At 38.5% G+C, this 27,199-nt stretch overlaps 1 long non-coding RNA gene across 1 annotated transcript in view; it reads left to right on the forward strand.

Annotated features, from left to right (window-relative positions):
* Positions 1-920: 920 nt before the first annotated feature.
* The window catches only part of LOC107316053 (uncharacterized), a 238,372-nt gene continuing 212,093 nt past the window's right edge, over positions 921-27,199 (forward strand). The window contains exons 1-2 of the long non-coding RNA XR_004307777.2: positions 921-1,016; positions 23,841-23,924. This is a non-coding gene — a long non-coding RNA (uncharacterized LOC107316053). The remainder of the gene's footprint in view (positions 1,017-23,840; positions 23,925-27,199) is intronic.

The following is a 27,199-nucleotide window of genomic DNA, read 5'->3' on the forward strand; positions in this document are numbered from 1 at the left end:
AAGGGGCATGCAGAACTTCTCCTTGTGAGAAAAGGTCTCCTTTACCATACACAGGTAAAGGGCAGAGTCCCAGAAGCAAACCTCAAGCATTGCATTTTAGAGCCCCTAGCTTTATCTTATACATGGTGCTAATGCCCTGTTCTAAAACCTTTCATAAGTCATCCTCCAAAAGCTGGCTGCTTCTTCCACTGTAGAAATACAGCATTACTGGCCTGGAAGAAGGCAAAATGTTGTCCAAGACATGAGCTGAGCAGCAACCACCTCCAATAGATGTAACTCTAAACTAGTATGCCAGACTCGTTGCAAGTCTTGTAACTAACACTCCTAAACTCATGATTTCTAATTCTCTTTAAAAGAGCAGAGTGTTTATTAAAAAAAAAATAAAATCACTCTACAAGTGAGCCTTCAAGGAAAACTAAACAGAGCAATCTGGGCAAGCATCACTCTCTAATCAGCAATCAAAACTCCCTGTGAAGCTCTAGAGAGTCTGATTAAAAGCAGATGTGGGTAATCTCAATGAATGAAAAAATGTAACTGCGAGGAGAAAAAGTTCCATGAAGAGCTCTTGAATCTGTAGTAGGCTGTCACACAGGGTTAATAGACTTGGACAGGCAGTGTGCTATGGCTTTATGCTGTTTTTTTATTAATCACAGGAATTGTATGTTGCACTGCAGGATGAACAGAAGGAATTTGTTGAAGTGCAGCCCTCTCAGGCTGCATGACTCTAAAACTGAAACACTGCCTTTGCAGTCACTTTCAGAGATTTAGGAAACACTTGTCTTCCAGAAATCCATGAGGTTGCAAGCTACTCTTTATCAGAGTGTACTGTTGGAAAATGAGGAGCAGAAAAGTAGGAATCTGCCAAGCAATAGGACTCTGAAAACAAGACATAGCAAGGAGGGGTACAGATTTATTCTTAACTGGAGATGCCTGTGCATTTCTGCCCAGTAAAGGACTGCAAGGGGAGTTTCACTTCAGACTTTTCTGGCAGGGAAATGACAGCAACGTTTCGAAAGGTAATTAAAATTTATTTTCAGCTACTGAAAAACAGACCACTCAGGGAATGCCTTAATTGGCTACACTGCAGAACGGGATGTTTGGCGCTTACAAAAGAAAAGCCGCAGCCAACGTCAGAAATGGAAGGAGATTTGGAAGGCATTAGTGGGAAATGCTGTACCCAGTTAGAAACTTTCTTCAGCAGCCTAATATCCTGATTTTCAGCTGCTTTAGGACTCTCAAGTCTTAAGAAAGCTCTCTAGAATTGAAGATCCAATGTAGAAATGTCTTCTTAATAGGTTGTACATAAATACTAAATAAGAAATAGCATTTCTTTAGGTATGTAACAGGGGTGTTTCAGAAGAAACTGTGGATCATAAGTAGTTCATAGGCAAAAGAGAACATTAATCTTGCGTTTAGCTATCTGTTTATCAGTTTCCTTCATATCAAAAGATAATAGAAACATGTCAGCAATATGTTTATCCACACAAAATTCTTTTCCTTTAAGGCTGTTATTTCTGATAGATTCTGATAGAATCATTTCTTTGCCTTGAATATACTTTCATGGCTTTGGTCCTTAAGATGTCTTTGTCCAAATTGCATTGCTATTAAGATGTAATGTCATGACTTAAGAATTTTTTCCTCAGGTTTCTTTCACTGTAAGAAGCAGATAATTTTGAAACCTTACTTTTTCTTGGAAAAGAGTTAGTTAGAAATTTTAAGCTAAAACTGGGCCAGCCTTGTCTGAAAATTGATTTGCTTCAAATTTTTAATAGCTTTGTATTTAAACATTTAAGTTTCAATTAAGTCTTTTTTTGGAAGTCAACAGCTAAATTAATATTTTACGGTATCCGGTATGAACTTTCTTTTGAGGTTTGCATTTTTCACGTTTAAGGTGGAACTTTTAAAACAGACTGTTGACTTTATTTTCTTTCCAAAATGACTCAGTTTCCCCTAGCCTACTCAGCTGTGAGCTGATCCAATAAAAAAAAAAAATTTATGAAATTCCTTCTGATGCAAAGTTTTCTTAATAGCCTCTACGTGATACAGCCTCACAGCTATGCAAAATTAAGAGTAATTTTATATATTCAAATTTGCATTTAAATCCTTGATAAAGACATTTCTTTTTCAGTGTAGAACATACTTCAGGAAGCCTTAAAGAAAAGGAAATTCTCTCAATAGTAAACTGCTTCATACAACATTAACTCCCAATTTACAAATAGTTGTAGACCTTTTTATTGCATTAGGTATGTAGCTATTGACCTTGAATGTTTTTGTTTATCAAAGACAACATGGATTCAAAAATGTTCATATGAAAGATGCCCTGTTATTTAAGAATAGGGAGTGTCTAGACATAAAATGTACAAACAATACCACCTAAAGAAAGCTTTCTTGAAGCTGGGAAGCTGCTGTTATTTGTGAATATACAGTGATCCAGAACATGGCTGAGCTGAAGCAAAATAAATATTTTATTTTTTATCCTAAATTAAACAATGAGGAGAGTTTAGAGAACACACTGGAAATGAGCCCAAGCTAAACTTATAAATGATTAAGTGTTAGTAATTGAACATCAATTCCAGGTTTCATAATTTAGGCATGCAATTTACTCACTGCTTCTTGATACAGCGCTTCTAATGTAAGCACTTGAATTTCCCCATTGCGTCAGCAGCAGTAGGTGTTCTTGAAGACCTCCCAGAGTGATGCTTTCTATTGAAATGATGTCTCTAGAAATGCTTTTAGATTGATGCTTTCAACACGCGCATCTCTAGTAGGCAGGGTCTGAAGCTATAACCACAAAGTAGCCACAACTCAGTTTCAGCTGGCCCGGGTTTACCAGCTGGCAGAGATTTCATGTAGCATTTGTTGCAGTAGCAGAAGTAGTAGTTTGTTGGCTGTTATTTTTCTGCTGTGCAACGCAGTTCATTCACTCTAACACAGACACGTACACCTCCCAACTGTGTTTACACAGCAGTTAATTTCTACTTGTGGCTGCTACTATTTATAAGGAGGACAACCAAGTAATTGTTCCTAACAATTCTCTAAAAATAAATGTGCTGCCCTTACTGGGGTGGTTAGAATTCTAAATAGTGCATTTCGTGATCATTTATATTGTGACAGCATTAATGAACTGTGCCGATTCAGTCTTAGTAGTCTTGGATCATCCATTGCTCAGTTCCTCTTTCTCTTTCCTTCAGCTTTATGGAAAGAATAACAATAAATCATTTTACACTTTGAAATCTTTTTTTGGTTAGTTCAAGAAAGAAAATATAGCAACGTTCCTCCAGATCCTCAGCTTAGAATGGGGAACTTGAGCCATTACAAGAATGAGACCAGAATGAGTTCTGACGTAGAACATATGCCTAGTCCAAAATAAGTAAATACAAATGCTACAGCCGAGGAGAATAGGGTGAGAAGACCTGGGCCTGAATCATAACCAGAACTGTGGAGTAGAATTTGATAAACATTTAGCATAAGTCATTATTCCTGAAAAAAAAATGGCATGAGTTTTTTAGTGACATGAATTAAACAATTGCTTTTATAAGACTTCTCTGAAAAGTAATTGGCTCAAAAGCAGTGTTCCTAATAGTGGTCTTTGGGCATTGACTTTGTATGGATCTGTAGGCTAAACTATCCTCCACAGCTCAGCAGGAGCACTCGCTGAGGGACTCCATTCTAGCTCCCTAACAAGGTCTGCATCATTTTCAGCATATTTGGTGCGAGCTTGCTTTTCACTAGAGCTAAAGCAATTGAATCCAATGCTCTGAGCTGTGCTTAAAAGGGATACTGGCTGAAAGAAATGAAAGGCTAACAGATATTGATGAACAGTTTTGGATGGCACTGTGTTTAATAAAAATGAGTCACACCTTGGCAGCTTTCGGGAATAACCCTACAAATAATTAAGAAATTAAACTTACTGGAAGGGAATCTGATGCATGGTCATTTTTATTTTTCTTCTTTAAAATTTGAGTTTATTTGAATTGATAGTAGTCAGAAACAAGCAAAAAACAATCAAGCAACCATAAAACTAAGCAAAGCATGAAAATGAAACAAGCTAATAGTGAAGCACCCAAGGAGTTTCACAGCTGTCTGGGCAATGACCTTTGTATTTTTTGGTGTTGTCTGTATTGGCTATATTGACTAGGACTCATTAGTTCTGTGTAGGATGTGCATATTTTCAGGTTCACTCAGGCTACCAAAATGAATACCCTGTTGTAAAGCTTATTTTAAGGTCTTAAAATACAGTCTGATACTTTTCCTTTTTCCAGTTAGTATTATTTTGAGTGGAGCAGTAGGATATGAGGTCTACAAACTGAGGTTACACTTGATAAATGACTTCAGTAAAGAAAAATATGTGATACGTAGATTTTGATTCTCAACACTGACTTTTTTAAAATGTATTTTAATTGAGTTTTACTTCTTATGTTCATGTTGTTTTGCTTCAGAATATCATGCTTTTTTGAGAAGTTAAAGCTTAAGTGCACTAAAATTAGAAGGCTAAATCAAAGTTGAAAGCCACCATAGTGAAAACATCATAGTTGTGCTATTGAAGGACAGCTCTCAGGCTGGCATAGAGAAGGTTTTTCTCTCTCACACACACTGTTTGGTTTTTAGCTCGATTGTAGCCAACTATTGCTGCCCAATTTTTTCATTTGAATGCCAAATCATACTAGCAACCGATCTGTTCTTTTGCACTTCAGTTTAATTCAGATGCATGGGGCAAAGGTGTTTTTAGTTTTCTATAGATGTTACAAATTGGTAATAAATCACGTTAGTCTCCTTTGTGCTGAGTCTTTTTTCCCCATTATGATAACTAGGGAATTATCTCCCTTCCCTCACCTAAACTTGCAAACATTTTTGGTCACTTTTTTTTCCCCTCCCTTTGTTCTGTGTGGAAGAGAGAAAACAGTGTATGGTGCTGAGCTGCGCATCGGTGTGAAACCACCTCAGCAATACTGAGGAGATTATGAGAATTAGTTGTGTCTAATCTGCATGAAATCTTAGCAAAGTAATGAGATTCCTCTGCCTGTTGGTTTATAGTTGAAGACTATAAAAGATAAGCAAACATAGACATAAAGCATATGTTGTTGATACTGGGTCTGTGGTGGTAACAAAGCAAATAAAAAAGGAGGTCAGCTCAGAACTACCTTATTTATATCCTAACTGTTTGCAATAGATAGCTTGGTGAAATTCAGCTTATCTCCATCTGCTTGTCTTAAAAGCAGAAGTACCAGAGATATCAATATGTATGAGGCATGCAAATCATCATTACTGGTATACATCTGGCAATTCTAAAAATGGAAACATAAAAGGTGCATGAAAATAATTGAAAGCTAATACAAATGGTTATAGACAACATTGTTTAATGTAACAGTAAAACAGTTTAAGAATAAGCAGCAGCAGACAAGCAGGACCAGTTCACATTTTGCAATTGATGGAAAAATACAAAATTACCTGCAGATATTGGTAGCTCATGAGACAGCCTCCAGAGCCCCCTTCATTTCTCCTGATATCACAGCCTTTTTGTCTTTTGTATCCATTTTTATATTCTTGTGAAATATTTGTTTTATAATCTTGTATACAAACACAGACTTCTCAAAGTAGTTTCAGATTCCATCAGACATGGGGTTTTTTTGTGTGTGTTTGTGTGTGCTGTCATGTCAGAAAAAGACATTCAGAAGTCAAGACAGTGGCAGATAATGGCTTGAACAGGGTTCTGGCCACTGGTATAGTGATGACTTCTGGGTTAAAGAACAAGATTCCAAAGCAATGAGAGTGCACCAAGAAAACGTTTTTATCTCTTTTTTTTTTTACACCTTAATATTATACCTCTCTTTACACACAGAAATTATATAGAAAGTAAATCCATCATTCCTCATGAATCACTCCAGAAATGATACTAATTCAGTTGAATGAGGCAGAAAAGTCCAGGGAGGTAACGGAGCTAAGGTAGCTGTATGAAAAGTTGAGCATGCAATACAGTGGCATAAAGAACTGCAAAGAGTAATTACTGGAAGGGAAGCTCAATTAGCTGGAACAAACAACTGATTGTGCAATTAAGAAAACTCTGTAAATCATTACAAACCTCTTGTCATACAGCTTTTCTCCACAGTCCTGCTGTAGTGGCCCTTCTCTGTCAGCTGAAGAGTTAGGGCTAAGCTGAAATTCTGTTTTCATTGCTGTATTAAGAACCACTAATGAAGATGACTTGTGTAATTTTCCTAATTGTCTTGAACAACAGTGCACTTCTCTATCTCTCCATTTTTGGTGCATGAGAAAGCAGAGGAAGTTGCACAGAATTATGCATCTGTCCATATACCACATTCAAGTTTACAGTTGCATTTGTCCTTTATGTGAAAGTCCAGTTAACTCAGGAGTTAAGTTAAGGCAGGATGTTCTTTCCTGTTAGATCCCTAACCCGGATTGTGGCAAATGATTATATTTTGAGTTTCACATCAGCGCAGATATCAGTTAGGTGGAAAAGCAAATATGCACATCATTTCTTATAAGATTTGTTTTGTTTAGAAGAGGTAGAAAGGGAAAGAGCAGAAAATATATTTTCAATTATTCAGAAAGAATAAAGGAAGAAAAAAGAAATAAATGAAACAAAGGAAAATAGTGAGAAAGTGTAAGAAGCAGAGACTGTACTATGCTGGTAAGAATGTCTGGAGATCCCATTCCTTCACTTTTATGAGCTTGCTTGCAATTGTTTTGCTAAGCCTATGTGATGAAATTTTTGTGTTGGGCTGTTCCTGTGGCTGAGAGTATTAGTTTTGTTTAGTCTCTAAAACTTCAGCAGAACTGATTACACTGTTTATGAGACTTTGGTGAATGAGGGAAATAAAATGTTAGTGCTGCATTTTGTCATGGCCAAAGGACCTGAAGAATGTTCACTTAACATAAAATCCTGCCATTGTTCCCCTGTGAATTTCCTAAGGTTTTTTTCTTTCTTTTTGTTTACTTGGTTGTTTCTTTTTTTCCTCTAATTTTCTTCAAGAGAACTTTGTGTGCAGGAGATTATTTGCTTTGTTTTTGGCTTATTTCATCTTCCAATCTCTTTACATTGAGAGACCTTTCTTCCAAAAACAGCACCTGCTTATTCAGAAGCAGCATGCCCTTGTATTGGTTGGGACACCAACATCACCATCGGGCTTCACCTGGAGTACTATATCAGGTACTGGGATCTCTGGTACAGAATCGACAGGGATTTCTTGGAGAGTCCAGTGGAGGTTCACAAAGATGATAAAGGGTCTGGAGCATCTCCCTTATGAGGAAAGGCTGAGCCAACTGGGTCTGTTCAGCCTTGAGGAAAAAAAGACACAGAGGGGATCTGATTAATGTTTATAAATATCTTAAGTGTGGTTGTCAAAGAGACGTGGCCAACCTCTTTTCAGCAGTCCATAGGGACAGAACAAGGGGAAATGGCCATAAAATGGAGAATACAAAGTTCCACACCAGTATGCTAAGGAACTTTTTTTGCAGCAATGGTGACAGAGCACTAGAATAGGCTGCCCAAGGAGGCGTTCTCTTTTTCTGGAATTCTCCTTCTCTGGAGATATTCAAGACCTGCATGGGCACCTACCTTTATAGCCTGTTGTGTAGGAGACCTGCTTTGCAGCAGGGCTGGAGTCAGTGATCTCCAGAGGTTCTTTCCAGACCCTAAATTCTGTGATCACCTGGAACAAAGAAGCCCTTTCCCCCAATTTCTTTTTTGCTACAAAGAAATGAATAGCAATTTTATTCCAAAAGAGCAGCTGCTGGTTTGTCCTCCAGCACTGATTGGTACTAGAGAGAAATGTTATACTGAATCTGCTGAAGAAATGCCATCTATTTACTCACTGAATAGTAGGTACAGTTGTTTTTCACAGTGCTTCTTGCTAAAAGCATTTTAAACCATACTGGCAAAAATAATCTTGAAGGGGTATTTACTTTCATCAGTCCCAGGTTTAAAGAAACTGCTAAGGAGGCTGATGGGTAGTGACAATTCTGGTGACAGTATTTATGGCAGAAACATCTGGCTGGTTGCTCTGAGCTGAATGTAGACCCAACAAGTGGCTACTGTACAAATGGCTTGTGTTTCAGAGACTGCAGGAACATTTATATTCATTAAGCCATGGTTGCTAAAACTAATAATTAATGACAACTAGTCTGGAAATAGCTGTGTAGGAAAGGAAGCACTGAAGCAGTAAACAGGTTTTGTCCATTCTGTACGAAGAGTATTTTTCATCATTTCTAGTTGATACTGCAACCTACTGTGGGGCAAATGCTGTAGAAGGGGGGGTTGGACTTGCTCATCCCCAGAGGTTCCTTCCAACCTCAACAATTATGTGATTCTGTGATTCAGTCCCGGTGCTAAAATTGCATGTTAGTTTTTTACTGGGACCCCTGGGCTTACTGCCTTGGAAATGGCTGTTATTCTTCTTCACTGTTCTTTTCTGAAGGTAACTTGTTTCCAAGCAAACTAAAGCATCTTACATTCTCTTTTTGCCCAGCTCTGCAGAGAGTGGCATATGAAAACCCTCTTCTCAGGGCTGTAAAGAACTTTTAACCTGAAAGTAAGGAGATTCTTGTATCAGCAAAATATTAAAGTTCTGGTCACTTTTCCAAATGGTCTAGTGAGGAGTAAGTTTTGCTCATTTAATAGAGTTTCACAATATTTTATACACACACACACATATATGTATACATTACATACATATATATGTATATTATATAATAATATAATAATAATATACATATATATGTGTATATATGATAAACATATATGTGTGTGTATATATATACACATATAATAAATTATATATATATATATATAATATTAAAGTGTTTTTAATGTGAGCAGCACCTAGTATTTACTGAGGAAAAAGTAGAAGTCTGTAATGGCAGAAGAAACAAAAATTATGAAGGAACAAAGAAGAGAGATTTGAGGTCATTCAGAGGCCTCTATTTTGTATATTCAGGGTAACGTGCATTGACCAATGATTCACAGGCCACCAGTCGTCTGTAAAACCACACTAAATGGCTCACAACTGCTCAATGAAACTGTCAGCTTCCAGCTTCCCATAGCTAAAATTTAGAGGTAAGCATTGCACAGCAGACTATGAGAAATGTAGTGGGTTGTACTTCCAAAGGCTTGTAACTCAGTTAAACAACCTTCATGAATATGATAATTTCCATTTTACATTTAGGATGAACAAAAGGACATGAAAAGGACATACAGGACTGAACAGCAAAATCAGACAAAGAACCAACTTCTCTGGGGTCTGATAATGTATGGTAAGGCATGGCCGATATGGCTGCCACTTTCAGAGGTCTGGTTGGCTAAGTATCATCCGTGGGCTATGCTGTAGATAATTTTTTTCTCTTACTCTTTGGAATCAGTTATGAGGAGAGGGGATGAAGAGGAGAGGGTGCAGAAGGGGAACCAAATTTACTTGGTAGATAAATTCAGATGTTTCCTGAACATTCATAGACTCTCGGACAGAGAGGTACATGCATAGAGGTTCCCAGTCCAGGAGGTGTTTACCCTGCATTGTCAGAGCTAAGGTGGTCATCCTCAGAAGTGTTCTTTCAGTGATTCTGTCCCTTTGGAACTTCCCATGAAGCTCCATTGTGGCCATCTTCATGCACAGTGCATACACATGGTGGAATTCACTTAAGATATTTGCTATCTGATGAATGGCAACCAGCAATCCTATTCAGAACTATCCCCTACCATTCAAAAGAAATGGTGCATGATTTTAAGCCAGCTGAACCTCCATGACACAAAGCCAATAGAACTACTTAGGACAGGGATTGGTTTTGTTATGTATGTCTTAACTACCAGTCATTATGAAGATCTGATTAAATCCCCTGGGCATAATCACAGAACTAGTAATTGTATTTTGTTTGTTTTTTTTCTATAAAATGATAAAAAAAAGAATTCCCCGATGAAAATTCAGTCGAGTTATACCAATTTCAGCCTGTTCCTGTTTTGTCAGTGAGTACCAAAGATCAGAATCTTATGTGAGCAAAATGTTCACATAATAAGAAGCAGGAAACCTGCATAAATGCCCTCTGTTGTAGGAGGCTATGAAACAGATGGCTTGGTTATAGCATCATTTCCCTTTGCAATACAGGTTTTGCTTTAATTCTGTAAGTACAGCACATCTATTTCAGACAAGGAGATCCTAAAGGTTTTGTCAGTTTTGTGTGTCTGTTTGGGGCCAATCCCAACAAGTTGTTTTCTTGACACAGAAAATAAATTTGCTGCTGTACAACAAAATGAGAAGAAGAAGAAGGGGGAAAAAAAAAAAAAAAAAAAGGTGTATAAAGCCAAGGAAACAATGATTAGTCATGCAGGAGAGGAAGCAAAGCATAAAACTGGGTGCATGGGGAAGCAGGGCAGACAGAGCCCCATCTTGTGGTAGAAAGTCCAATTCAAGTTCCTCTGGCTGTGCATGAGTCACTGTGTCCCAGTGACAATGCTCTGGGACATTGCTCTGAGCAGCTGGCCTTTAAATATTTAAAAGTATTGAACTACAAAGAAACATGTATGCTCTTTGCCAAGCAGCTGCTTATAAACAGCTTTTTAAATTGCAAGTCTAGACTGCACTAGCATAATCCAGAAGAGAAGAGGAAGAATTGTGCAATTAACTTTTCCCTTACTCACACTCACAGAAGAAATCCTCTGTGCTGGGAATGCAGGGGCAGATCCATGTTTAGAAAGGAACTGAAGTGAATCTGAATTCTTTTTGTTTGTACGAACTGGGAGTTTGCTATGACCTGGACAGGACACTACCTGGCTGCTGGAAGATTTCCCACTCAGAAAGAACTGTCTTGAGCACAGAATGATGAGCTGTTTTGCCTATTTACATTTCCAGCTGACACAGGAGTCTGTGGTGGTTGGCTTCTGCTTTGCTCTGAGCTGAGATGCAGCAAAACTAACTGGAAATGTTTACCTGCCACAGATACCTGCACTCACTGTGACCATGACTGTGGGTTCCTGCTTAAGTCTTCATGCATGTCTCAGTTTGGTTCTTTAAAGGTGGGCTTGGCATGAAAAGGTTGAATAGTAACTTACGGGTGACTTGGAAAATGGGATGCAAATCTATTGTGGAAAAAAAAGGTATAATTCTGCTACAATAAGATTTATATTCCTAAGAAAACTGTAGATTATGAAGAAGTGTTCTGTGGTGAGAACAGTATCCTTCATGCCCCGTACACATCAGCTGGATACGTATCAACCTTATTTGTAAATTTTCCTCGTGGGATGCCTCTAAAAGATTTCAGGCTCTGCGTTACTACACATGTTACAATCAAAACTTGAGGGCAGGTTTTGACCTAAGGAACTTCAGGCTCAGCATGAGGGCAAATGAAACTAGAAGATAAAAACTGTGAGCAGAAACAGGGAAATAACACAGATATCTGAGCTGAAAGTATCATATATTGGGCCACATTCACTTCCTCTCCTCTCTTTTAATCTATTCTTTACTATTGTCTCCCCCCCACCTCCCCAAATCTGCAAAAGATAGTTGCCTCATAAGAGAAATGGCTCAAAATGGTACAAAATCATAAGGAAAAAGCTGTAAGTTGTAGAACAAGTTGGTAGAAATGCTGGAAGACCATGGGGAATCTTTGGATTTATAGTAATATTGATGCAGTATAGAGAGGTAGGTAGCATTTGAGTGTGTCAGAAATTCACTTGCTATGCAAAGTATGCTGAAACCTGTTCATTGATTCTAGGAAAGTGAGACATAGAAGGGGCTTCAGTGTTGGGAAAGGAAGACACAGACATCATGGGGGAGAGTACACTATGAATGTTTCCTTGTTGGTGGAAGAATATGGGAATGTTTTCATTTTTATTCACTATTTTTCAAACTTCTATTTTCTATTAACAGGCTTTTAAAAAGTGCTTCAGAATGTATTATTTTCAAAAGGTCAGAAAGTGGTATTAGTCAGGTTTCTTTTGCTGAGCATCCTTGGAAATTACTTTCCTACAGTAAACAAAAACTTGAAAGAGCCCTAATTGGCAATTAAATAGCTCTTGTGGACATTGCTATTTTTTTTAAGGACACTTTGTACAAAAATATGATGTGGGCAAAAAGTTTTACCTTGGTTTTGCTGATGCCTTAGATATTTTTGTTTTCAGTGTATTTGAACTGTTATTTATTAGTCTCTTTACCCATTATTCTGTTCTGGCCACAGCTAGGCGATATTCTTTACCAAATAATATTATTCATTATGTTTCGACCAAGCTATTCATCATATACGTTCTCTGCTAATATTTGGTTGTTAGTGTTCACATTTTGTTCAATTATCCTCTGAACTTACTCAAGATTTTTAGCTGAGCAAAGTTCTTGCAATTTATGGGGCCAAGTCCTTCAGAGAAAAAACGCACAGTGAAATCTGCCCCCCTGAGGCAAAGCTGGGAATCATTGCCACACTCAAATCTAAACAAGATTTTATTATAACCTTCACTGAGTCTGAAAGTATGAGAAAGCAGAACTTCCTTGCCTCTCCAGGTCTTTCTTTCTTCTGAACCCCATAGCTCTCTCTGTACATCCTATTATCTACAGGTAGCTTCCTTGCCTTCTTCACTGTCCCTCATGACCTCTTCTCCAACATGGTTTCTTGTCTTTTGTCTATGTCTTTGCTCCTGTCTGTCTTCATTACTAACCATGTGACTAAACACTTAGAATTTATTCACAAGGGAGCAGCTTAACACTGCTCCTTTCTGTAATTCACACCATATCCCGCCTGCTGTTGAATGCTGTTTAATTCTGTAAAGCTTTCCAAGTTACAAGCTGCTATGCACTATGTCATCTTCTATTGACATCTTGAATTTTTAATAAAGTTGTTCTCAAATAATGTTTCCATAAATGAAACGCACCTGCCGAGATGAGATTCTGCATAGTAAGATGATGAGCAGGGGCATTTAATGGGATAGGAGATGCAAACAAAGGAAAGGATAGGGAATCTTGGAGGGGAAAAAAAAAGGAACTCTCCCAATATATTTCTGCATTCAGGGATTACAGTTCTCTTGGTCTGAGATTTCTCCTACAGAAATGTCAAATTTAATTGTTTAGAACACATATCCGATAATGCAATAAGACTAATTCCCTGGGAAACTGTCAAACATGTAAAAAGGAGTGGCAAGAAAAGCCCAGGAGGGATTTTGTTTAGCATGACTGCAATTCAGAAAAAGATGTGTGCATCCATACCAAGTGCTTGAATATTTGCATATACGTGTAGACATGCACATGTATTTCTATATGCAGATATACTAAACAAAAGCAGAATTCCAATGAAGAAATAAAACATGTGGGAACAAGTGTCCTATTTTTCAGCAGAAAATAAACCAGTAATAATTCAGTAAATTGATACAGACAGATGATGGTAGAATTTTGCAGACTTATCTTTGATGACAGGGGAGGGGGGTTATTTTCTGTGTGAATTATTATGAAATATAAATTCAGATCCTTAGAAGTGCATGGTTACCCAGTTACAAATGAAAATCAATCTGAAAGGGTTACATTCACCTTCTTATAAATCTGTGACTGAACATCTGATCCAAGATCTGTTCATTGGTCTCCAAAGGAATTTGGAACAGAACTTATCCCAGAGATGCTGCAAACAGAGCTGAGGTCAAGGTCTGCTGCTCAGTGGAGGGAAGGTAATGTGCTAAAGCATTAGTGCACTCAGCTCCCTGGCAGCTCACTGGTGTCCCCCAGGACACTCAAGAGATTCACAGCTGTGAATGAGCAGCTGAAATATTCGAGCACAGGAATCAGGCAGAGTTAACCAGCTTGAGAAGGACAAAATCAGGAGTGGAAGTAGCTGAGGAGGAGTAGGAATGTGGGTGCAGGACAGGTAGCATAAATCAATCTCACAATCAAAAGGAGTTGCTGCAGGATGGGTATAGGATGAATAATATTTGCAACTGCAAGACCAAATTAGCAACTCTAGTCTGAGTATTTCTACTGACCCTTGATTCCTTGATGGATAAGCACTTACTTGTCTCAAAGAGATGTGGGAGGGACACCAGGCCAGAACCGTGCTGAAAGGAGCTGTTGATACATCCAAAATGAATGTAATTCAGGGAGTTTCCTAAAAGTCACCTAGGGACAAGCACTCAACTGAGTGGTCTCAGAGAAACTAGGGTGGGGGATGGAGCAAAGAATATTCACCTCTGTTTTGCTTTGAGAAGATATAAAGAATGTGCTTGTGGGAGCCCACAAAAGCAGCTGTGAGCACTTTCTCCGGCCTTCCACCTCCTCTAAAATGAATGAGATGTTTTTTGTCAGTGACTTTTGAAGTAGTTAGGCACGCTTTCTTCATGTGTGTGCATGGATGTGCATGCATGTGCACAAGATTGTTTCAAGTGTCTGGTTTCCCCATAGGTATTTTTTATGAGGTACATTGATAAAGCCTTATTCCTGAGGAACAATAAAGCTTGGACAATCAGCACAGATATTAATAGCTGTTGCTAATGGTGGTGATTTGGAGAGCAACCAGAAACTAAATCAGGTACATTTAATTTTTTATCACTGTAAATTATTGTGCTGGGTCTCTTGCTTTACCCAAGAGTAACCTGAAAACTAGAACTAGGGAGAAGCGATTAATATTGTGCTTTCCAGGCATTGAGCAAATCTCTCTTGGGAACAAAAGATTCTAATATTCAGAATAAAATTAGAGCCTGAGAGCTCTGCCACCCAGTTTTAAAATGCTTCCATTCCCTGAAGTTTCCTTGATTTTGCAATTTCTGTGAGTAGCTGAGAATGGATGGCAATTCCCCTGAAAAGAAACCTTAATAGCATAACTAAAATTGCAGTGCACCCTTTCTGCTCCGATTTTGAGCTTCAGAAGAGCTCAACACTATAACTGCACTGCTGATCTCAAAATGCATCTATGGTCATTTTAGATCTGCACCTTCTCTCCTGTCCACTCACACTACTGCTGTAAAACCTTGAGACCTAATGTCTCAACCTGTTCCATCCTAAAAAGCACTACTATTCAAAAAGGAAATCTCTTTGTTGTTGCAACCCTCAGCTAAGGTGTCCTTAGCCATGTGTTCTCAGCCAGGCCAGATCACAAGATCACAGGCTGGTCAGAGACGCTTGTCAGCAGGTTTCAAAAGAAGAAAAAATCCTTTTCTATGTCTTATGGCACAAACTGGGAGCTCCTAAGGTGTTTCAACAGGGGAAAAAATGCATATGGGCCCCCGTAGCATGAAACAGTTCGTGGAGGGGCTACTGTGGGCAGTGCAACTACTGACCTCGGCAATGCGATGGATTGTACCAAACTATCCTTATCATCCCAGGGAAGATGCAAAGGCATTTTCATTTATGTGTATTTTTCAGGTTATTCATCAAATTGTGGACTATGCTACAGGGCAAGGACTGAGGTCTTGTTGATTTTCCTGAGTTTTGTTTTTTTTCTTCTTCTTTGGCTTAGCAATACAAAAGCTGGCAAAATTTAGATGTGTTGTTTGCTTGACATAAACTAATTACTTGGTGGGTCAGATGATATATGGAAGCTATCCTCTTAGCTTGACAGAATGTAATGAGCATCCTTTGGTGTATAAAAGAAAAACAAGCACATGATATTTTCTCTCAGGTAGAAAGCAGAGATATTTTTTTATCACTGTGGCCAGAGACCTGTGAAGCCAGGCTGTAGTAGGCTCTAAAGCAAGCAGCACAAGTACTGAGGTAAGCATGACAGAAGTGATCTGGGTAACCAGTAAGAGTTATGTCCTGATGTGGTAGACTTTGTGGTTAAGAGATGCTTAGGAAGTGAATATGTAAAAGAGCTGCAATAAAGCTTGAAAAGAAAATCTGAGGGGGTAGCTATATGGAGTTTTCCACAGGACAATATTTCTAGATGTCACAGTGCCTTGCATCTGGAAGGTTGTGCTCAGATAAACAAGGTGTAGAACTGCTTTGAAATTTGCAACATGCAGAAATTTTAACTCTGCTTCCTGACTTCTGCTTAAGTAAGTCTGACTTTCTTTAACAATCCTTGTGTAACTGATCAGAAGCAAACCCAATAGAGATAAGGGACAGTAACTGTGTTACTTCATTTGTTATCTGGCATTTGTCACCCATATCTCCCGTAACATGGGCCACTGATACAACACAAGTCAATTCTTCTCTGCTAGTAATGATATGACCCTAAAGCATGATTGCATTCAGATCAAGTATCCTTTTCAGTACTATTGTTGGGAGAGAGACATTTAACTCTCTATCCTAAGAGATGTAGTCATTAAGAGAACAATGAGCAAATGTAAACCTGTCCCTTGCTGTGCAGCAAAAGGTGATTTCACTTACTGGAGGAAGAGGCTCAAAGGAGAGAAGGACAGGATCCCCCACTGAGGTAAAAACAGGCTATAAGTAAGCACCATGCCAAGTGAGGAGTGGCCATGAAGTTGAGAGTCCCAAAGCAGAAGCTGCTCCTGATAAAAGTAAAGGCCTGTCCGCAAATCAGCAAATGCTGGGGAAAGGTTAGGAAAAATACAGAGCCAGTGATGGCCTGGCCTAGCAGGTTCTACACCTGCAAGAGATCATTTGCTATTTGAGTGCATGTTTCCTGGCAAAATATGAGAATTGAAACATTTCTGAAATAGTTGTTCAGGTACCGTGGATTTTGTGGGAGTCTGTTGGCAGCATAACAGGAGGAGTTGCAAGCAAAAAGCAGCTGTTGCTCTAATTTGTACCTCTGGGCATTTTTGCTGCTCAATGTATGTTGAAATGGAGTAGGTCTAAAGGGAATGTAAGTTTGTCTCGTTTCTGCCCTCACTCAAGGCTGCTCTCCCAGAATGCAATGCAGATATACTGAGCATTTTCTGGGAATTTCCTTCAGCTGATCTCAAAGTACCATTTATTTTTTTTTATCATTGCTTTAGATTGTGGTCTATAGTTGACTTTTATTGCCTACAGTATATGAGCATGCAGTGAAACTCAATTTGGCCTTCAAATTTCTGCATAGAAGTAAGTCATTTTACAGAAAAGAAGTGGACTCCTAAATTCCTCTGAAATGGGAGGCCTGTGTTCTCTGACTTCCATAGAAATGGAACAAAATTCTTTTATAAAACTTTCTTGAATGACTCGTAAAACTCTCAAATACTTTTGCCGCTGACAAAAATTAGACTCTGCCACTGCATTATGGAACCTTTGGTGCAATTAGACAGTCTATATCCTTTTTCCAAGATTATACAAAGGCTGCTGTGAAAGAGATACCTTCTATTTTATGATATGAGCTCATGACATCAGAGGTGGATGCTGGTGGTAATAGCAGTAGGATCTGAACCTTCACACAAGTATCCTGTTATCTGCTGTTGCTGTATGACAGATGGCAGCAAAGAGCAGAGGGGCAGTCTGACAAAATGGTGTCTGATATGTGCCTATGAAGCAGTGGTGTTGCTGAATTCCCCCATGTGGAAAAAGTGCACCCACTGACATTCATTGACAGTTTCTGACTGCTTGTGGTGAACAAACAGTGGATGCAAACATAGTAAGGCAGTAGGCAGTATGTTTCAGCAGTGGTGACAGTGACTTGAGAGACAATCCATATTCTGGATGGCCATGCAGATTGTTACAGGCTCTTGTTTATCAGTGATAGAATAGCATAGCTAATGGTGTTGAGTGAGTTGAAAAATAGCGTTTTGTAGCTCTATAAAATAGTGTTATTGTGCTCTTCGCATCTGTTTTAGTCTTCATGGAGATAAACAGGAGGCATTACTTTCTGTGGGACTTATGTATATTGCATTCATATTCTTTGTTGACTATATTTTAACACGTAGTTCAGCTTGGGGATCAATCATTGTAATAAGTGTGGATTGTATCAAGGATGCTGGAATATGTCACTGAGAATGCAAAATTCAAAGGCTTTATTAATATTTTGGTGTATTTTTGCATGTGTCTTGTTATGCATGTAACTAGAGTCCTGTTTTGCGTATGTATCAGTGACATGCAATGTAAAGGATATAAATTTAGTTACAGAAATACAGCTGTATCCAGTACCTTTCAAATATAGCTAAATATAGCTAATCTTTTCTTACTTTAAAGCTAGCACTGCTGAAAGCTGTCAATCTATATGACATGGTTGGTAAGGGTACTCATAGGAAATGCAATGAAAATGCAGTCCACATTAATATGTTTTATTCTTCTCTAATAGAGGTATTTTGACTCATTTTTATTTCCTTTTTTTTTTCCCTCTCTCTCTCTCTCTTTTTTCTTTTTTTTTTTTTTTTTTCTTTTTTTCATCTGTTTACTCTGAGGGTTCCTGTGACTTTAGATCATAATAGTACTGCAAAGCATTTGTTGGCCTAATCTAATCAGTCGGAAGTAGTTTACAGAGTCAGAGCCAGTGGACTCAATTGGCCATGATATTTGACTTCTGTGGGCTAAACCTAATGATTTTGTCTGAATGCCTTCTGACTCAAGCCAGTGTTCCACATCTGACTGCATACTACTCATTTACTGCAAAAGGCAGCTTGAATTTCTGTATCTAGATAATGGGTTTTTTTAGAATTCAAATCATATTCTGATCTCTGAGACTATTTGGAGAAGTTTGAAAGGAAGCAGCATTGTAGCTTAGGGGGACAACTTCGTAACTCTGTGTTTTTGATTTTTCACTTCATTATTTCTTATCTTCCTGACAATAATACTACCAGTATCAAATTAAAGGGAATTCCCTGCTTGATTTTTTTTTTTGTTTAAATTCAGATAGTTTAGAGATTTTTTAATTTATTTTTTTTTTTAACATTCTTCCTTTCTACTGTTAAAGAAGACTGATTTTCATGTAAAGTTCATAATGCTGTTCATATCCCAGAGTTCTTTTGTATCTCTAGAGTTACCTGAGATTCAGGGTTAAAACAAAATCTGATGAAGGGAATTAAGGACTCTTCAATTCTGATACAGAATGGCTGAGTTGCTCCACACTGTGTTTAATGTCCAGGTTTATCCCCAGATTTCTCCCTGAGTCCGCCCCCTTTCTGCTAAAGGCATCAACACATGATGCTGCTCACAGCTTTCTTTTACGTAATTTTGGATATAGATACCTTAGTAGGTGATGACTTGAGACATTTCAGATGCTTTAACTTTCTGAAAGCCAAGAAGAATATAGCAAGGCCCTTTGTCTAAGTATGTGCCATTGACTCTATGCCAGAATTCCCAACACCTTCACATTCTTGGCTAAACAATGCACAACTGCACCCCTTATAAATTAATCAAATGGACTATATCTATTAGTCCATAACAACTTCTTACTGGCCTCAGTCATTAAATCTCCTGAATGTGAATAATCCCTATTACAAGACATTCCTTGCAACCTGTGCTTTACAACCATGTTTTTCTATTGTACTAACTGCCAGTCAGAGGGCAATACTTCAGAAAAGACACTCAACTAAGACATCTCTCACTGAGTTTTAGGTCAGTGTGTTAACATATCACACCTTGAGCGTTCTGCTAAACCCTTCTAAACAGTGTGTGGAAGAGGTAACAAAATGAATTTCAAGTCTACTGCTCCCATCACTGTTCGGCTGCTAAAACAGAAGTTTCTAAAACTAAGCTTCAGCTAAAAGTCACATCCAGAGGCAAACACAAATTGAGCTGGAGAAGCTCATAGTATCTAAATAGTCTCTGCATTACCAAATAACAGTACAATAGGGGTCACCTAGAGCGCTAAGGAGGTATTTACAATTAACACAAATAAACTCATTTCCTTCAGCTTCAGCAAATTACTAAGTAGAACTCTAATTAAACCAGCACAACTTTATCACGCAGTTCCTTTGTGGGCTTAAACTGGCTTAGTTTTTTTTTTTTTTCTTTTTTTTTTTCACTGGAGTGATGTTAATTAATAGTTTTGGAGAATCCGGCCACATCTCTCTGCTGTGCTAAGGATATCTATGTTATTGAATGCCATCTACTGCAAAAATCATGTATATGGAAGTTAGCTCAGGGACAACCTTTCAGATCATGTTTTTCCTATCTGTTGTGGTGAAATACAATCAGAAATGCAGAAAGCCTCTCTCTTTCAGGAAGGTGAAAGAGCAACACAGAAGAGACATGCTCAAGCACCTAGAAGATGACATCTTTCTTAAAATGCATGTTTGCCAGAATGTGATTTTAAAGGAGTGGTACTTCTTAATATGTTTTTGAGATATTTTTCTTGATTTTTATTTCCCTCTACCTCAACATTTGAATGGATGCAAATGTCAAGAATATCAATTACAGATACAGTGCACAAGTGGTAGGAGAACTGGCCTTCTACTTTTTCTGTCTCTGAGCAACTTAGAAGATCGGAATGTAAGCATGTTGAGGTCATCAGAAGGAAATATACACTTGAATAGAAAATCTATGATATCAGGTATGTGAGTACTTCAATTTTTCATTTCTTCACATCTATTACATTGATTTGTGGCCTTGCATGAGTCACTCCTACCCAAAGGGCTTGCAGAGCTTCATGGATTCCACTTCCCATTCTAAGTCTAAATAAGGCAGGCGTTTTTAGTTGAAGTAATGTGAATGCACACAATGTGGAGTGATTCCTTCAGAAGAAAACCAACAGTGAGAAAATGTAACAGGGGAGTTGCGTACAATCGGTTAAAACCTTGTGTGAGAAACATTTTTATTTCCTAGTTTGATGTTGTATCTCTCATATGGAAGGTTCATTTGTCCTTGGTTATTTCTTCAATCAACACTGATCTATCAGAAAGTGAGGCTATCACATGACCCTGAAACCAGGACCCAGTACCACAGTTGATAGAGATTACTGAAAGTTGCTGTTAAAGTTAGGCCCTTTCAATTTATTACTTTCCAAAATGTAAAAACTGTCATATTTTTCCTTCCTCTGTGTATAAAAGACATTTGTTCGCAGAAAGAAACAACTTGGGTAGACTAGCATTTCTTGCTCTCATCTGGTCAGCACAGACACTCCGATGAAACTTCTGCTTCTCATTGCTTGGATGGCTCAGCTGCTTGCATTCTGAAGAAAGCTGAAATCTCTGCTCACTTTAAAACAGTACATAAACAGAAATATTCCTATATTATCACAGCCAAGATAGAAGTCTGAAGGGACCAGCTGCCTATGCACTTATTCATGAATCAACCCCCAGATATCTGGGTCTCATAATACCAAGAATATCTGATTTTTCACTCAAAAAGATACACTTTCACCAGTGAGGAAACTTGTTTTTTCTCCAACATCGTTTCATTTTCTTGGCAAATCAAGGGCTAGGCTTCTGAGAAGAGAAAATATCGCTCATTCAAGTGACATTTGCTCTGGAGGGCCCAACTCAGTTCAGTTCTTGTTTGTCCTAAAGAAATCTTGAGCTCTTCCCAGTTGTGGCAGCATTCACAGTCTTAAGTCACATCTTTAGCAGGACTAACGGAAGCCACAGAAACCCTTCTGGCTACAAGCAGATTTGGATTTTAAAGGGAAAAACACGGAGAGTCCCATGGTTTGTTAGCAACCTGATATTTTCCATCCTTCTGCTTGACGGGAAGGTGCAATCACCTGGCACATGTTTACAGGCCATGAAATAATTTGGCTGTGATATTTCAAGCCAGAATCCTTCCTGTTGAGATTTGATGAGGTGGGTGGGGAAGAAAAACTGTGCATGTATATTGTGTGCTGGTCATTTTCCCTCATGATTAGGATTTGTTGTAACTATACTGGCACCTGCTGAATAGAAAACTGAATTCCTCTCAATACTTTAACAAGAAAGCTGTTAAAATCATGATGAATATTTCTTTCAAGGCTGATAAAATAATCTTTCAGTACTGGTCATCAGTGAGTCTCGAGAAAACCTTCAAATGCAATTTTCTTTGCATAGGTTTGTAATTATTTTGATTTTCAATGAATTGCATCAGCGTGAAACCACCCAGAGAGGAGATGTACTGAAAGGAAGGAGAAAAAGAAGAAAGATTTAACTGATGTGTTTCTGATTGACTGTGGACTTCAATGTTGTGCAGTGAGCTGTGTTATCCATTAAGTTAAACACCTTCATAGGAACTGGGACAACTCTGGAGGGAAAATAACTTTTGTTAACAATGTACAGGAGAATTAATATACCGTGAGTGATTTGGATTGGGTCTTTGACACAGGTGACATAGAGTAAGCCACAGCACATAGTACATCTGAAACTGGCATCAATTTAATAACAAATGAGGTTTGAGTTTTTACCGTGCTTGGTTATTACATTTGCTCACCCCTATCTTTATGTTTACCAGCTCACATCTTCTGCAGGTATGCTGTGTTATCAGCCAAGGAACCCAGCATTCATCTGCCTTTATCTTCCTAATAGATCTTCCTCAGATCTTTTCTACAGCCAGGAGTTTCACCTTCTTCTTCTGATGCATCTTCCTCTTTCCAAAACCATTTCTGGTTTAGAGCCTTTCTTTGCACAGCCTCCTCTTTTATCTATTTTCTCAATCCTCTTTTTTCACAGTCTAAGTAATCTACATACAGAAGTACAATGTTTAAGCAGCCTCATAATTGCTGGTCTGGTCTTGTATCTGTTTATTAACAGGATTCCAGATTCAATTCTTTGTTTAATCCTGGAGTTATCAAAGCTTATCTCCACCCTGAACTGGCTGCAGCTAGCAAGTAGCAAGCTCATGCTCAAGAATTCAAAAGGCCATTTTTGGTCACTCACTCCCTCACCCATGTACACCAAATTATCATCAACTCACTGTTCCTTTTTATTTTTGCTCATAACAGTTTCAGTTGGTGAAAATCAAACCGATCCACAAAGTCTGCTGGATTCACTCTGTTCAGAATCTGGCCTCAGTGTGTTTCACAGGTGATTAAAAAAGGGCTTGAAGCATTTGCAGGAATGGTTATTCAGCAGAAACCAGTCTTGGAGGTGGAAAAGTCCTTTTTTTCCTTGTGCGAATATTTGTGTTGCTGTTTTACAACAGAAACTTTATTTTGCTCATTAAAATCTTGTGTACACTATTGTTTGAGGATCATATAAGCCCTTCATATAAAGGAGATTTATTGCTTTTCCTCTTCATTTTGTTCGTTTAGCTCAAGTCTTTTGTGATTACTCTATGCAGGGGTTTGCCACTGAGGGCAATTTGAAATACCTTGCTTGCTACTCTCCCGGCAATAAGGCTACCTTAATGAATCCTCAGCTGGAACTCTTCTCAGTGCTCTGCCCCATTTCACATGAATGAAAAAAGCAACATTAAAGAGAGACTCAGTCTGAAAGAGAGGGACATTTTATAAACTTCCCAAGTAACCTTACCAGGAAGGTGAAAAATTTTATTCTCTCTTCCTTTCCCACTTCTCAGGTTCAACAGGGAGATATCTCCCCTTTGCTACCTTTTTTTTTTCTTTTTGGTCAGGAATAGAATGGTAGAAAGCTTTGAAGTTTAGTGTTTGCATATGTAGTCTCAAATTTTGGCAAGTTTTGTTCACCATCTCTACCAGCACTCCTTTTATCCTCATTCAGTTATAATGGATTTGAATGGACCCCTTGCTATATACTGCATGTCACTAACTAAACGAATCCTTTGGAAAACAATTACAGAAAATTATGAAAACGGTATTTAAAGGACACTTATATGTATGAGTGCTGACAGAGATGAATTCAACAAAAGCTTGTTCTTTGGTCCAGCATATTTATAAAAACATAAGCTGTTTGTGCATGAATATAACTATCTTTTAGTATGTTGCCTGCCTAAGCAACTTTCAGGTGGGAGCAGACACAGCTGAGCTACATGGGATAATCTCTGATTGCCCCACCTGATAACAATCTCAGAAAACTGAAAGATTGCCATTTCCCATTGGTAGAAGGCAATGTTTCAGGTCATTTGATTTATAGAATCTTTTTCTCTTCTGTTTTTTTGTTCCTGGAATAGCACTCAGGATAAGATGGAAAGCTGCTGGAATGCTGGGAATTGGATTGGATTTCCCTTTGAAGATAAATACAGGAGACAAGTATGGTGAGTTTATTTGGAATTATTTTTCTCCTTCTTCTGCTTGTGCAACAGATAAGTGAAATGTGGTTGTGGGAGGAGGGGCTGTTGGCTTGTGATTGAACAATAGGTTAAGGAAAAACATGACCTGAGAGCTTTGGTTGAATTGGTACAGCAATCATGGATGTTAGACTGTGATGTCTGTCATCTCTGTTGTCTTCTGAAGCACTGTAGAAATAAAAACTCAATTTTTGTGTCTGGAGGTAGCTTTATTTCTCATTTTTGTAGTCAGTATTGAGCATTACTTGGTTGTATTTCTACGTCTCTTGAAGTGAGGAGCATCTTACACCCATGATAGCTGGAGTTGCTCAGAAGTTGCTTTACTTATTATTAAATATAACAACATTTGCATTAGGCAGATGGAAAATAGGAGTAACTGCCATCACCGAACCATGGTGAAGTGAAAAAAATACAGCTCTTTATCTCCCTCCAATGGATAATTAATGACAGTACTTATAACTAAATGCAAGTATCATCCTTTCTCCACTTCCACACAGGGTGAAATATCTGTGACTGGTCTTTTTGATACTGAGTCTGTGTCCTATACTTTTAGATCCAGAGGTTTGGAGTTACAACTTTGGAACAAATTTTTATGTGGGATTTATATGTGACTAATGCTTTAGGATAGGACATTTTGTTGCTTCTATCTGAGACCATGGTGTAGAGCATAAGGATTTGTCCTCTCTCACTCACATAACTGCATCTTGTAAGGTCTCCTCTTTGTAAACTCATTTAGGAAAACAACCATGCTGAATTCATCTGGGGCATATAATTTTTTTTATCTCTTCTATGATGAGAGAAAGCATCTTGGATTAGTAAAGATCACTAGCAGCAAGGCACTGGCTTTTAGCTCTCATCAGAAGAATATCCATTGGCACAGCTCACTTTCATGTCCGCTGTGATACCAGGGCTGTACTGCAGCATGCAGACCTGTCAGGGCTGATTCCTACTGCACCCTTGAGCTTCACATCAGATTGGTGCCTGACCTTTGTGTCTGTGTGATCTGGGAAGATCACAGCCTGCAGAAATATTACCACAGGCAGAAGCAGAGGCTTGCTGCAGCTCTGGCTGATCTGAACTAGTGATGGGCAGATTGTGAATCACCACTGATGGATAGGTGGTGCAGAAGCAATGGGGCACTACAGGGAATGCAAGGACAGTTTGTGACTGCTCTTGGCTTACCCCCTGCTCCAGGGATCAGGTCAAGGTCCTTTCCACACAAACAAAGAAATGAGTATTATTGAAAGACACAACTGTATGAAAGTTCTACAAGAGACACAACTAAAAGACCCATTCATAAAAAATATGAAAGGTAATAAGCTTTGTCTACACTCGTCTCTATTGCCTAAGTGGCTGGCTGAATGGGAAAATGGGAGTAAAGTGCATCTTAAGGCCGCTGTTCAACTTGACCTTGTGCTCTTATATTCATAGAAAGTCCTTGCAATAGCTCTGCTGTTGCATGTCTCAATCTAAACAGGCAGGAGTAAGTGCCATCATTGCCATGTTCTAGCCAGGAAATGGAGGCTTGCCAGGGTGTAAGTAGAATCAGGAGGGGAAGCCCTCTTCACCTCCTGGGCATAGAGGGGAAGGGTATAGTGTAACTTGGAATAGAAAGCCTATGCAGCAGAGAAGATTGACTCTTCCAAAGTAGGTTGGTAGTTTGATGACTGTATCAGGAAAAATCTGTGTATGGTGATGAAGTGAAGGGCCTGACCAGGAACAAAATCTAGAAAATAATCTTTCGAGGGTAATATTTTGGGAAATGTGAACTAAGAATTTATATGCTTGCTTTATTTCAGTTCTTTTAAAGTGAAGCTACAAAGGAGAATTGCTTTTTTAAAATGTATTTTAACCTTTATGGAAGTAAAGCAGCCCAGACAAAAGGCATGCTCAAAGAAAATCAGACTCTAAATTCACTCCCAGACCACATTAGCAAAAACAACAACAACAAACAAACAAAAAACCAATAATCCATGAATTGGCCAATGTACTTGCCTTAGATTGAATTGGAAATTATTCTTGGCTTGCATCTCCATTGCCAGAATTAAAAGACTTTTGATGGACCTCATTGCACAGCTGGCAGAGCAGTAAAGAGCCATAAGCAGAGAACTTCTCAAAGTTGCTTCATCTCCAACTCCAATATTCTAATCCTAATGAAATGATGTGTCCAAAGGGAGAAAGCTTAGACCATGCTTGTAGTTGTGATGATAATTTTAACTTTTGGAGAAAAGCACTCTGCAGTAGAACAATAGTGTTGTGCAGTACAAACTGGTGCCATGAAACCACTGATTAGCTCCCTTCAGGACTGTTTAACATTGCAAAGAGCTGTTCTTATGGCAAGCATTTATTCTTCCTGCACCACTGGCAAAGAACAGCTGAGAGTTATAGCTGATAGATTTCTTTCACACTTTTCTCAGCCAGGTTTGTGTATTCCTTGCACCCTGTGCCAAGCAAAGACCACTTTTTAAAGGATTTAAACTAGCAACAGTAGTATGGTACTCATCTTGTGATGTGAATAGTGTTACCATGAACACAGTGTTTTTGCTCTAACCTATAATTACGAGGTTATAAGTTACTACCAACAACTAGATGCCACATGCTGAATTCCCTGTTGTTTCTGATCCACCGGGGAAGACATTGTCATTTACTCTCTGAAGGGAGGTAAAAAACCTTGATGCTTCATCAGTGATCTGCAGAATTGTTAATATATCTTGGTAAAATGTTGGGGGTGGGGGCAGGGGAGGGGAGTTATTTTATTTTTATTGAGTCGCTATGAGATGAAACTAGTTTTATTTCAGCCACAGTGTTCTCTCAGCCAACCCTTGTGTTAAAATTTAATAAATAAATAAATCCCTTTCCATTTATCAGCTGGGAATATCACCATTGCATTGTTCCAAGGTCACTAAATCACTGATCAGCTCTTGACATTCCCAAAATAAGATATAGGAAAGCTATTATAGACAGAGCTTACTGTGCCTAGTGCTTGAGTTCTTACTGTAGGGACTTATGACTTCATCGAGCAATATCTGTCTCTGTCCCCAGTGCTGGCTAAGACAGTACTCATCTTATGGTAATGATTCATCCCCAAAGAGAAATGGCAGAGGCTTTATTCCCATTGGAAAATGCTAATTTGTCATATGCAAACTACTTCATCGGAACACATTGCCTCTAACGTCAGAACTGAAAGAACTTCAAAAAGTAAAGGAAAATGTGAAAACAGGATCAAAATGTTCTATTTGTGG

Source organism: Coturnix japonica, chromosome 8 (assembly GCF_054131305.1).
Source record: "Coturnix japonica strain WE chromosome 8, WE-NBRP24, whole genome shotgun sequence".
NCBI lineage: Eukaryota > Metazoa > Chordata > Aves > Galliformes > Phasianidae > Coturnix > Coturnix japonica.